This window comes from Miniopterus natalensis, chromosome 5 (assembly GCF_054644295.1).
Source record: "Miniopterus natalensis isolate mMinNat1 chromosome 5, mMinNat1.hap1, whole genome shotgun sequence".
In the NCBI taxonomy this organism is placed as follows: Eukaryota; Metazoa; Chordata; class Mammalia; order Chiroptera; family Miniopteridae; genus Miniopterus; species Miniopterus natalensis.
The window spans coordinates 9,525,003-9,536,834 of NC_142085.1; the positions used below are offsets into that span (position 1 = coordinate 9,525,003).

General features: G+C 53.4%; 1 long non-coding RNA gene across 1 annotated transcript; it reads right to left on the reverse strand.

The window, feature by feature from the left end:
* Positions 1-10,792: 10,792 nt before the first annotated feature.
* Positions 10,793-11,291, reverse strand: LOC107545597 (uncharacterized). Its single transcript, XR_001604047.2, has 2 exons — positions 11,021-11,291; positions 10,793-10,907 (listed from the first exon to the last, which is right to left on the reverse strand). It is a non-coding gene; the product is annotated as an uncharacterized LOC107545597 (long non-coding RNA).
* Between the last annotated feature and the right edge of the window lie 541 nt (positions 11,292-11,832).

An 11,832-nucleotide genomic window follows, 5' to 3' on the forward strand; every position in this document is an offset into this window, starting at 1 on the left:
CAGTATCAGGCTGTTTTGATTACAGTGGCTTTGTAGTATAACTTGATATCTGGTATTGTGATCCCTCCAACCTTGTTCTTCTTTCTCAAGATGGCTGTGGCTATTCAGGGTCTTTTTTGGTTCCATATAAATTTTTGAAGTGTTTGTTCTAGCTCTGTGAAATATGCTGTTGATATTTTAATAGGGATTGCATTAAATTTATAGACTGCTTTGGGTAGTATGGATATTTTAATGATCTTAATTCTTCCGATCCATGGACAGGGTATATGTTTCCACTTGTTTATATCTTCCTCTATCTCTTTTTGCAACAACCTATAGTTTTCCGAGTACAGGTCTTTTACCTCCTTGGTTAAGTTTATTTCTAAGTATCTTAATATTTTTGTTGCAATGGTAAGTCATTCCATTAAATTTTAATGAGTTCATTCACTCATCAGACATTAACTGACTCTGAGTGTTCAAAAGCTCTGTAAGTTGGAAGACACAACAGTAAGTGAGGCCGGATGATGCAGGGGTTAACTGCACAAATTCTTCAGCTGGACTGGCTGTGTGTAAATCCCACTCCACCACCTATTAGGCATGCCACCTTAGGAAAATAAGTCACTTAAACTCTCTCTGTATCAATTTTCCCATCTCTAAAATGGAGATGATAAACGGCAGCAACTATCAAGGTTGATATGAGGATAAAACAAGCATATATATATATATATATATATATATATACACACACACACATATACACACACACACACATATACATGTATATACATATATATATAGAGAGAGAGAGAGAGTAGTCAGAATAGTGCCTCGTATGTGCAAGTCAAAATGTTACTTTAAACCATTAGTGTCAGCACTATTATAAAATGTCTTCTAATAGAGACCAAGAAGGGCCCCCTCAATCTGAAAAGAGGAGGGGCTGGGCATGCCAGGCAACAGGAACAGCACATACGAAGGCTCAGAGGTGTACACCAGCAAGGCCATTTGGGGGGACCTGGAGGCTGGAACGTCATGCGCTGAGGGGCAGGGGCTGTGCATGCCTTGCACGGAGGGATGGCTGTGCCCTGTCTGGCAGTTGGGCCTTCATCCTGATGGTAGTGGGGAGCCGTGCAGGGTTCTAAGTTACAGATCAGCTGTGTGTTTGAGGCAGATCATTCTGGCAGCCGTGTGAAGGATGGTATAAGCCTGGAGGTGGGACTCCCCCATTTATAAGCCCTGGGAGGGAGGTGGTGAGAGATGCCAAGGCAGTGGGCCCTGAAAGGAGACAGGGGATGGGAGGGATGGGACAAGAATAACCCATGGGGTGGGACTGTTTGGATGGGGTAGGAGAGGGCAAATCAGGGGTGGCACCCAAGTTTCTGCCCAGGGCCACCATGAGACATCAGTAACAGTGTAGGAAATACAGCCAGAGGACCAGACAGGCGGTGGTGTTTGTGATGCTCTGGGGGGGGGGTGGGCAGAGTTGACGGCTTCCGTGGGGAGCATGTTGTGTTTGAGCTTCACCCCTGGGGGTTGTTCTGCGTGTGTGGTGTTCCCCCCGGATCCCTACCCAACAGACACGCACACTCTTAGAAGACAGTTACTGTCTCACTCATGTCTGTGCCACCCCTCACCCTCCCTGCCCACCCAGCGCCACACCAGCCCCGGGCTCTGTGCTCAGGGAATCCAGGCTTGCTCTCTGCCCAGCCCTGTGTCCCACACGCAGCCACTCCTCCCCAGCAGTCTCTGGGTTTCTGAGAGAAGTCCCCCTCCCACGTGAGGGGCCAGCCTGCCTGAGGCCCTGATGTCTGCCCAGAGCCGCCACATCAACCTGGGGACTAGGCCTTCTTCAGAGCCTCCCCACCTCCCTCCCTACAGGGGAAGCAGGGCCTGAGGCCTCTGCAGCCATGGACAACGGAGGCAATGGAGTGGCGAATGTGACGGTGGAAGCAAAGAGAGGCGCAGCCTCACACTTACTGGTCCCACAAAATGACGGCTCTTTGAAGATGTTTGCACTGAAGTCATGGAATCCTTACCCCACCCCCATTCCTGTCAGGCCCGAGCAAGGTGCTGCCCCGAGTGAACTCGTAGCTCTAGGGGCTTTATCTGCTTCCCCTAGGGCCAGCAGTAAGGAAAATTGATACAAAAAGCTCCAGTCTGTAAGGCCCTGGCCGGGTAGCTCAGTTAGTTAGAGCACTGTCCTGATTTACCAAAGTCTAGCTCAGTTAGTTAGAGCACTGTCCTGATTTACCAAAGTCGCGGGTTCGATCCCGAGTCAGGGCGCATACAAAAATCAACCAATGAATGCAGAAATAAGTGGAACAAAAAATGCATGTCTCTTTTCTCTCTCTTCCTTCCTCTCTCTCTAAAATCAATTTTAAAAAAGAGACCCCAGTTTGAAGTAAATCCGGAGGCAGCCAGATCCCAACAGCAGGGCACTCTCCTCATTGGCTCAGCAGGAATGAGCTCCACTACCTGAGAACTGAGGAGGCTTATAGATGTGTGCCCATGTGTGAATGCATGTGAGTGTGTACACCCAAGTGCATGTGGGCACACCTGTGTGCCCACGTGTGCATGTGTGATGCATGTGCACAATGCCTGCGGGAGGAGGGGCAGGGGAGTGCGGTACATTTTTGCAAAGTTAGTAGTCCATTTGTGGGCATGTAGGTAGGAGTGGGCTGGGGTGTGGTCATGGGAGTAGGAGCCACGTGTTTGCTGTGAGAGCGGGTTTCTGCCCAGGTATTTGCGAATGGGGACAGGTGAGGTTGGGGCAGCCATCCTCTGGCCGAGGCCCTGCCTTTTCCTCTCATCCTTCCTGAGGTCACTTCTCTTAGGGGCCCTAAGGAAGAATGAACTCAGATTCTGAAAGCTGGAGGGGGCCTGTGCAAGTGGGTGGGAGCAAGAATTCACTTAACTCTTCTAAGGTGGCTGACAAAACAGATATCTTCCCCTTGGGGGGGCCTGCCCAAGGGAGGGTCACAAAACGAGGGAGGCTCTGTCTGTTCTGGTGGAGAGAGTCTCTGTCTGTTCTCTAAGGAGACTTAGGTGACCATTCAGTGGATCCCCAAAACTGTGGGGCCTTAGTGGGCAGCATCTGAATTAAGTCAGAAGTGATTGGGAGAATGTGAGGGGAAGGAAATGGGAGGGAGAGGGCAAGGCATTCTAGGTGCAGAAATAATCCGAGCAAAGGCACTGAGGCAAGAAAATATGGGTACACTGGAGAAAGTTAGAACTGAAGGAACCATAAAACTCCTCTGGAGGTGGCCTTCCTCCCATACACAGGAGAGAACCAGACAGAGAGAGGAAGCGTTGCTAAGCCCAGAAGCAGAACCGAGGTCTCCTGACTTCCAGGTCAGTGCTCCCTGCTTCTCCAGAAAGCCTTCCTGGGAGAAGGCCATGGAGTCAGGAGTCTGGCTGTTGATTTCGCTTCCTTTGCTGTCTTATCTCCAGAGAGGGAGGGCTGAGTCAAGGGTCTCGGTTCTTTGCCTCCCTCTGCCAGCAGCTAGCTGTGAAACGGGACAACAATGGGTCCAGGCTGCCTGTCACCACCTGGGCCAATTAAGCAGAGACAGGGTTGAATCGAATTGTGTATGAGCGTTTATTCCAATATTGGGGGCAGTATGGAAGAGCAGTAAGGGTCATCCACGAAAATCTGCTCTGCAACCCCCCCCCCAATAAGCCAGCTGCTTCTACTGGGTGGAAGGACAAAGATTACATGGGAAAGCAGGAGTTGCAGGCATGGGGAAGTGGGCAAGGTGGGCCGGGGGTTGCAAAGGGCGGGCGCCTCCGGGATTCCACTGTTTGGGGAACTGGGCTGTTAATCTTTCCATGACGATGAAGAGGAGAAGGGACCGCATTCCAAGGGTAATTCCCATGTCCTGGGGCTACAACTCCCAGCCAGGTTGGAAAGTGCTTTATCTAATTAAAACAGAACAATCACAGTTAACAGAACATGATTAATATTTCTTATAACTACAGCTAACAAGCATGGTAAACAGACCATGATCAACATCTCTGCCCCTAATAGCTGTGTGATACTGAACGAGTCACTTGACCTCTCTGAGCCCCTCTTCTCAACGTGAAGGGGTAAAGGCCTCGCCTCGCCTGAGAATGCTACCTTTGCCTCCCAAGTGAGCTAAAATTTGTCTTCCTCAGCTTCCAATCCGCAGCCCCGGGCAGAAGCTACAGCTCAAATAAGTGTTAAACGAAGGAAAGGGAATGGTGAGCTCCCTGACTAACTTTTCTTCCCCCTCCTTACTTTGAGAGCCTCGGCCTCTTCCCTCCCCAGACCAGATAAGGGGTGCAGGAGGCCCAGAATCCTTCAGGCCTTGAAAGGGAAGGTAGGAAAAACAAATAACCTAGTTGCAGAGGCCCTGACTTCTCCCTGCATCTGGGTGGGTGCCCTAGGGAGCGCCCTTCCTTGCAGCCTTGCTGAAAACTGCTGCGGTGAGGGAGCTGGAGAAGGGGCGCAGCTGGCCTCTAGGGCCTCTAGCAGCAGAAGTGGGGCGCGGCTAGACCCAGAAGGAGCCCAGGAGGGCTTCTCCCTCACTCTGCTTCCCCACTCACTGCCTCTCTGCTCCAAAAAGTGTCCCAAGCCCTCAGGTCTCAATCCTGAGGGGTCAGGTGGGCTCTGGGACCTCTGGTTTCTCAAGCCACTGATTCCTTAGTTATTTTTGCATTTGAATTGCCCTCCTATTTTGAGGGCCCCTTTTCATGTGAAAAATGTTATTGCCTACTTCCCTCATCCATGAAGGCAGCTGTTTCTTTTAACCTTATAAAACACACACATACACAAACGAATCTAATCTATGGGGGTAGAAATCAGATCGTGGTCACCTCTGGGGTGGGGATTGACTGGGAGGGGGCACAGGGAATTTAGCGGTGCTGAAAATGTTCACAATCTTGATCTAGGGGATGGTTATGTGGTTATATACATATGTAAAGATTTGTGCATTTTACTGTACGTAGACTCCCTAAAGGACACGCATACAGAGAAACACACAGCAGACCTGCTGGGCCTGTGTAAACACCCCCAGAATGCCTCGGTGCTGGCTGTAACCAAGCAATTCCCCTTGGACCCCAACACCCACACACCGGGCACCTCAAGTCTGGACACCATGCTCCTCTTGCTCCCCAGATTTATGGGGACAGAGACCAGGGGATGGGGTGGAGCCCATGGGCCGTAGACTCCCTGCAGCGCTTGACTGGAACTCCTGTTCTGGGAAGTTGAAGGAACAGAAAATGCACCCGTTTCCCCTTTCTGGGAGGGGGGTTTCAGTGCTGGTCTCTCCAGGCCAGTCTTGGCTGGGGGGAGGGGGATGTCCCCAGTAGAGTCCAGGAGAAAGTGCCCTCCCTGCATCCTGGCTAAAAATAACCCAGGCTGAGCTACTGCCACTGAACAGCAGGAAGGACAGAATGGTGTTTGCTTTAGACCTAGCAGCAGCGCGGCAGTTGGGGGCCAGGGAGGGGTGGGAAAGGAAGGGAGGGCTCAGAACCCTGGGGGTGGTCTCCCCTCCCCCACCCCGCTGCAGCTGGCCCCCTCAGGGGTGCCTGGGAGGGGTGAGTGTGTCTGGTGTCAGGGCGTCAGCAGGAAGCCAGGGAAGGTTGGGATGGGTGGGGAGGGGTCTCTGTCCTGCTAACTGGAGCGTGGAGGCTGCAAGAGCAGGAGTCACGTACTCCTCGGGGCCTCCCCTCTGCGAAGCGCTCAGTCCACGCCAGGCTGCCTCTGTGGTCCCAGCTCTCCTGCAGTGTCGCCGCCTGCCCTTGGGGGTTCCCGGCACACACAGCGCTAAGGGCTGGCACTTCATAGACACCCTGCTCTGTCTTCCGCTTTACCCAGAGAGATGGGGAGCTGTGCGGTCCAGTGGCGAGGAATTTTGCTGGAATGCGAAGTACAAGATGTGTCAGTGTGGGATCCAGCGAGGAGTGGCTTAGCGAAGGGAAGGGGCCCTCCTCGTCGCCCCCTCTTTCTCGCTCTCCTCCCATAGCTCCCAGCCTGCCTGTCTCCTGCATCAGAGGCCTCACATGGGGAGCACCACTCAGCAGCTGCCCTCAGCTTTCCAAGGCGACAAAAAAGAACTGCCATGAACTGAATGTGTGCCATGTTCCTTACGTGGATTACCTCATTTAATCCTCTTAGCAAGCCTGTGATATTGGAAATATTACTCTCCCCATTTACAGATGACAAAACTGAGGCGCATGGTGATGAAGTGCTCATCCTAGGATCCCACTAGTATTACATGACAGAGACAGGGCCTGAAGTCATGGTTTGGGACAAAGAATGTCTGGGATGACTGTCCAGAGAACAATGAGAGAATTTTGGAAATTGGACCTTCCTAAATAATTTAGAACACGTGGTTGCTATACTTGATACTTTGGTAGAAAAAACAGCAATGGCTTTAGAGCCAAAATTTGTACGACCAGCTATGATTTGGGCCAAGGGCCTTAACCATTCTGAGACTTAGTTTTCATCTCTATAAAAGGGGTACAATAATCCTTGCATAGAATTTCTGGGGAGTAATGAATTTGAACCCAGCATTTTTTTCTAAACCTAGAAAACACCAAGCTGCTTCCTGCCTCAGGGCCTTTGCATGTGCTGGAACCCTAAGCCCTCGATGTTCACATACTGGTTTGTTCTTGCAGTCTAGGTTTCAACTCAAATGTAACTGTCCTGAGAGAAGACTTCCCTGACCACCCAACCTACCCCAACACTCTCAATTGCATCACTCTGTTTTATTTTCTTTGCACTTAGCACTATGGGAAATTACCTTGCTAACTTATTTGTTTTGTTTCTCTGTTTATGGCCTATCCTCCCTTCCCAACTACCAAGGATGTAAGTTTCTTGAGAGCTGGGACCTCTGTGGGGTTAAATGGCCCATTTCCTGAGCTCAGAGCAGCACCTGGCAAAATCAGAGCTTGCTAAACATTTATGAATGAATAAATAAATGTGCCTTGGAAACAGCATTATATTTAAGTGTCTGACTCTCCCACAGGCCTCATTGAGCCAAAGGGCAGTAAATATGGGTTAATGAGAGCTTGAGAGAAAGCCATGGGCCTGGCCCATGCCCAGCCCTGAAGCTCCCAGGCTGCAGGGAGCCATGAGGCTACTTGGCTTCTGGCTGCTCCAGGATAAAGGGCAATCCTTTTGCTGGAACATGAGGTTCTGCACCATCTGGGCCTGCCTGCCTCTGGCCTCATCTCCCTGGGCTCCCCAACCTGCAGTCCATGTCCAGGCCAGACCAAACAACTCAAAGTGCCCACCAGAGAACAGGGGGCAGCTTAACGCCCGTGTGCCTTTATACACACTGTCCCTTCTACCTGCAATGCCCTGTGCCCTTGCTCTGCCTGGGCTAGCTCCTCAGTCAGACTTGAAGATTGGCCTCCTCAGAGGAGCCCTCCCTGACTCTTCTGGCCACACCCAGTCCCCAATTTCCTGGGACATTATAATGACCTATTTTTGTGCATCTTCCCAAGTAGCCCAGAGATCTCTCAAGGGTAACAACCAGCTTTTGTGCCCCCAGTATGAAGCACAATGCCTAATGCACACAGTAGGTGCTTAATAGGTGCTCCAGCACAGCTTTTGGACTTTGGATTCCCAGGCATTAACACAATTCCTGGAGCACACCGTAGGTGCTCATTAAGAGCCCATTGAATGCATGAATGTGAGCAATTTGACACTGGCAGAAGCTGGAGGAGAGGTGAGGAGTGGGGTTGGGATAGGAACGGAAGATGCTTCTTGGGAAACAAGACTGCATCGGAGGAAAGAAGGCAGAGGGGACCTTAGGAAATGTCCCAGGAAAATGGACATACAAAAAGCAAAAATAATGGAGTCATATAAACAGAGCTCTCAGTGAGCAAGGAGAGAGAAAGAGAGAAGGAAGGGGAAAAGAGGAAGGAAGACTGGGTTCAGAGGGGACAAAATGTGCCCTTGAGAGCCGCAGAGGACAGGAAGCCAGGGAGCGGGGCAGGCCAACTACCTACAGGACATCTAGCGCCCTTGCTTCAGCCCCTGGGGGTAGATAAGGGTAGCAAGGGCAGTGTGGTGCTGTGGTCCCTTCCCAGGGTAACAGGACTGGATGAAAGGCCACATGTCACCAGGTGTTGGAACATCTTGGGAAACTCTTCCTCTCTCAGCTCAGGAAAGGCCCTATGTTATGAAACAAAGCACCCCAGATATCACAGTCACAAACCTAGTTTCTTGCCTTTGGGTGAGCAACTTAGCTGCTCTTTCCTGAGTTTTCCCATCAGGGAAGTGGGTAATATTCTCCTTACTTAGAGGAAACATTAAGATCATACCGAGCTAGGACATATAAGTGAAATGGACACAAATGTCAGGGATTGACATGATGGCGATTGCTCCCAAAGCCCTGCTATGAATAGGTCCTATGAGTGCAGAGCCCTGGAACCCAGGCTCAGCCCCCGGTGTTTAGGCCCAGTGCCAGCTCAATACACGCAGAGCCTGCTCCCAGGCGAGGGGGTGAGTGCAGCAGGCCTCCCAGCCGCTGAGAGATAATGAAGCTGCCCACAGCCAGCAGGCCTGACCATCCAACTGCACCACTGGTGTCCTCTGAGGCCACCACATTTCAGCCTGGTAAAAGGGCCGAAAACACTTTTCTGGCTAATCGCACTTCAAGGTGCGCAAGGGCTCCAGGCAGGCAGAGTGCCTGGAATCAGTTGAAGGGAGAAGGGAATACGACTAAGGCTGGAGACGGGGAGGATTTGGAGGTGCATGACCTAGGCAGTCTTGCAGGCCACTTAGTGCTGGCTCTGATGTCAGACACCTCGATGTGAACCGGAGCTCTGTCACTTCTCTGAGCCTCAGGTGCCTTAACTGTCCAAGGGGGCTAGCGATCTCTGAATATCTAAGCCACTTTGAGATTAAATTTGTCACCACTCAGAATATCATTAAGTCACCAAGTGTCAAATTCCATTTTGCAGCATCTATTAGGAAGGTGTGACTCCTGGGGTAGGGGGTGGCATCCCCCCAAACCCCCATCCCCTACCTCTGCCGTGTTCTCTGTGACTGATGGGGGAGGATCATGGATTAGCAAGTCTGCGAAGCTCTTTGAGGGGGAGGGTGCAACTTAAATAGAGCCTTCGGCTCACTAATCTAGCTGGAGTGAAGAATATGGCTGAAGTGCTCAGGTGGCAAGGAGTGGCGGATCAACCTCAAAGGCCCGCCAGAGAAACTTCAGACCCAAATTGGAGAGTCCATGGCCTTGGAGGCAGTTTCAGGGCTGGGTGATGGGATAGAGAAATAGGACTAGGGGCTTCACCCTGCCAGAGTCCAACTTCTCTCCTCCAGGGCTCTCTCTGTCCCCCACTCCCACCTCCTACAAGAGTTTAGAACCCAAGTGGGAGCCATGGTGGGGGTGGGGTGGGGCCGGGGTCAGGGGGGAGGTGGGCAGATGAGAGCGGGGGTGATTGTCAGCAGGATGCTAGGGCTGAAGAAGGAAGTATAAATATAAAGCAGCCAGGGTAGGACTGGACAGGGGCCATATGAAACACACCGTACATTCCTGCCCCAGCCCCAGAGTAACAAACTGTACCAGCCTTTTTGAGAGCCGGGAGCTCTGAGGAGGGCAGGGAAGAGAGAAGAGGTTCCTTGGAGGTTGGCCCTGCTTCCCCCTCCCCCTCTTCTCCCGCAGCTCACACTGTGGGGAAAGTCCCGAGGTTACTTTTGCAACCACAGGAAACCTACTATCCCTGCTCACACTCTGTACCCAGTGTTCTCAGCAGTTCCAGACCGGGAGGGAGCAATGCGTGGGGGAGGTGAGGAGCGGGTGGGGACACAGGCAGCCACAGTAGTCCAGGTAACATCAGGGGAGGTATCAAGTATCACCGGGACTGAGTCACAGCCTACTGTAAGCGCTGCAGTGGAGGTGCAGATGACAGAGGCGCAGGGAAGGAAGTGCCTTGCCCAAGGTCACACTGCTAGCTGTTCAGCAGGGTGGGACCAGAGTGCATCCAGAGTTGGGCAGTGCTGGGCAGCCCTCATGGGTGTAGTGTGTAGGAGTGGCAGGCCAGGGAACAGGCAGTGCCTGGGGACTGAGGGTGGGGAGCGCAGATCCAAGGCTGCCTCAAAGCTCTGGTTGGCTCTGGGCAGGTCTGGCTTGCGCACTGTCCCCTCCACTCCTCCCAAACCTACCCCCCTCCTTAAATATTAGAGATAATGCATGTAAAGTACCTAGCATGGATGCTGGTTCATGATGTCAGTCAGAATGAGTCACCTCCACGCCTCCTCTCTGCTCCTCCACAGATACAGGTCAAGGCCTAGAACCTCCTGGGATCTTTCGCCGATATCACCACCTCTTTCCAAAGAGTCCTTATAGCTCTTACAAACATTTGGTACTCACCACCTGCTGGCCTGGGTTATTATTTAACCTCACATGCTGTGTGTTTGTCTCTTCAACTGGCCTGCAAACTGCCCAAGGGCAGGAAATCATTTCAATACACCCAATATTTACTGAACATCAACTCTAGGGCCAAGCTTGGCCTGTGGGGGATGAGCTGAGTGACGGGGGAGGCCTCAAAGAAGAGGACTTTGTTTCTGCCTCAAGGACTTTCTAATCTGGTTAGAAGAGCAGGATTAGTGAAATCGCTAGAATATGAGCCAGGCCACAAGCTGTGTGGTGAGAAAGGTACAAACCCAGTGTGCTGGGCATTCAGAGGGGAGAGGAGTCAGGTTTGGCTGGTGCTGTTCCAACCAGGCTTGAGAGATAGGTAGACGTGGAGCACAGGGTCTCCAGGCATGGCAAATGGCATGCCAACTGTGGGGTGGGAAGGAGGGCTAAGAAAGGACTTTAGAAACTGTGCCTTAAATTTTAAAATTTAATTAAAAAATCCAGCAGAGCCTTCCATACAGTAGGTGCTCAGTAAGTCCTTGGTTTGGAGACGCGGAACCTTCAGGCTCAGCACTCGGTGCTCTCTTTCTGCAGAAGGGTAGGCAAGGAGAAAACATGGATCTGAATAAATCTGCCTCTTGGGGCTGGACAAAGGGGGGGGGGGTCAGGCTCCAGTTTGGGGTGGTCTTCTTCCACCCTACCGTGGCTCCCACTCCTTAGCGTCTGGGCTCTTGCTACTCCTGGTGTCCTGCCAGAGGTTTCCCGAGCTATCCAAAAGGGCTGGGCTTGCCCTGCCAGCCCCTGGGAGTCCCTGCTCAGTAGAGCAGCCCCGGGGCTGGGCTCCGGCGGGGATCGCTCCACTTGGCCCCTCTGCCCGGCTTCCGTCGTCACGTGACCGCATTCCAGGTCTCCCGAGTCTGACGCTGTCGCGCCCCCGGCGATACTCCAAGAGCCCCGGGCCTAGCGCCGCGGGGCGGGGGCGGGCGCGGCCCCTCCCCCCGTGGGGCTGCACCACCTGCCCCCCCACCTGCGCTACTCCAGGCCCCACACACGCCCGGGCTCCACACCAGGGCTCAGGTGGGGGGATGGACAGGTCTGGGCGCTCTAAGGCCAGGAAGCGGCCGACCACGGCTGCAGCGCGCCCCCGGGGTGCCGCGGCCGCCCCCGGCCGCCCCCCGGGCCCCGTGCGGCCCCGGCGCGCTCGCCGGCTGGGCGGCGGGGAGGCTGCGCGCCGAGCGCGAGCCGCGAGCGCAAACAGGGCGAGGAGGCTGGTGCGAGCGGTTGGGCTGGGTGCCAGCGCGCCGGGGCTGGAACACAATGTCCCGGGCGGCGGGCGAACAGCCTGACTCAGCAGCGGGGTAAGTGGGTGTGCTCGCTCACCAGATAAACCGCTCCTGCAGCCTGCGGTCAGCGAGCCGGCTCCCGCGGGAGGGGCGGGCTCGTGCTGGCTCCGGGGCCGCCCCCGCCCCGCCCGTCCCCGGCGCGCTCCGGCCTCCACGTGGCCGCCTGGCGC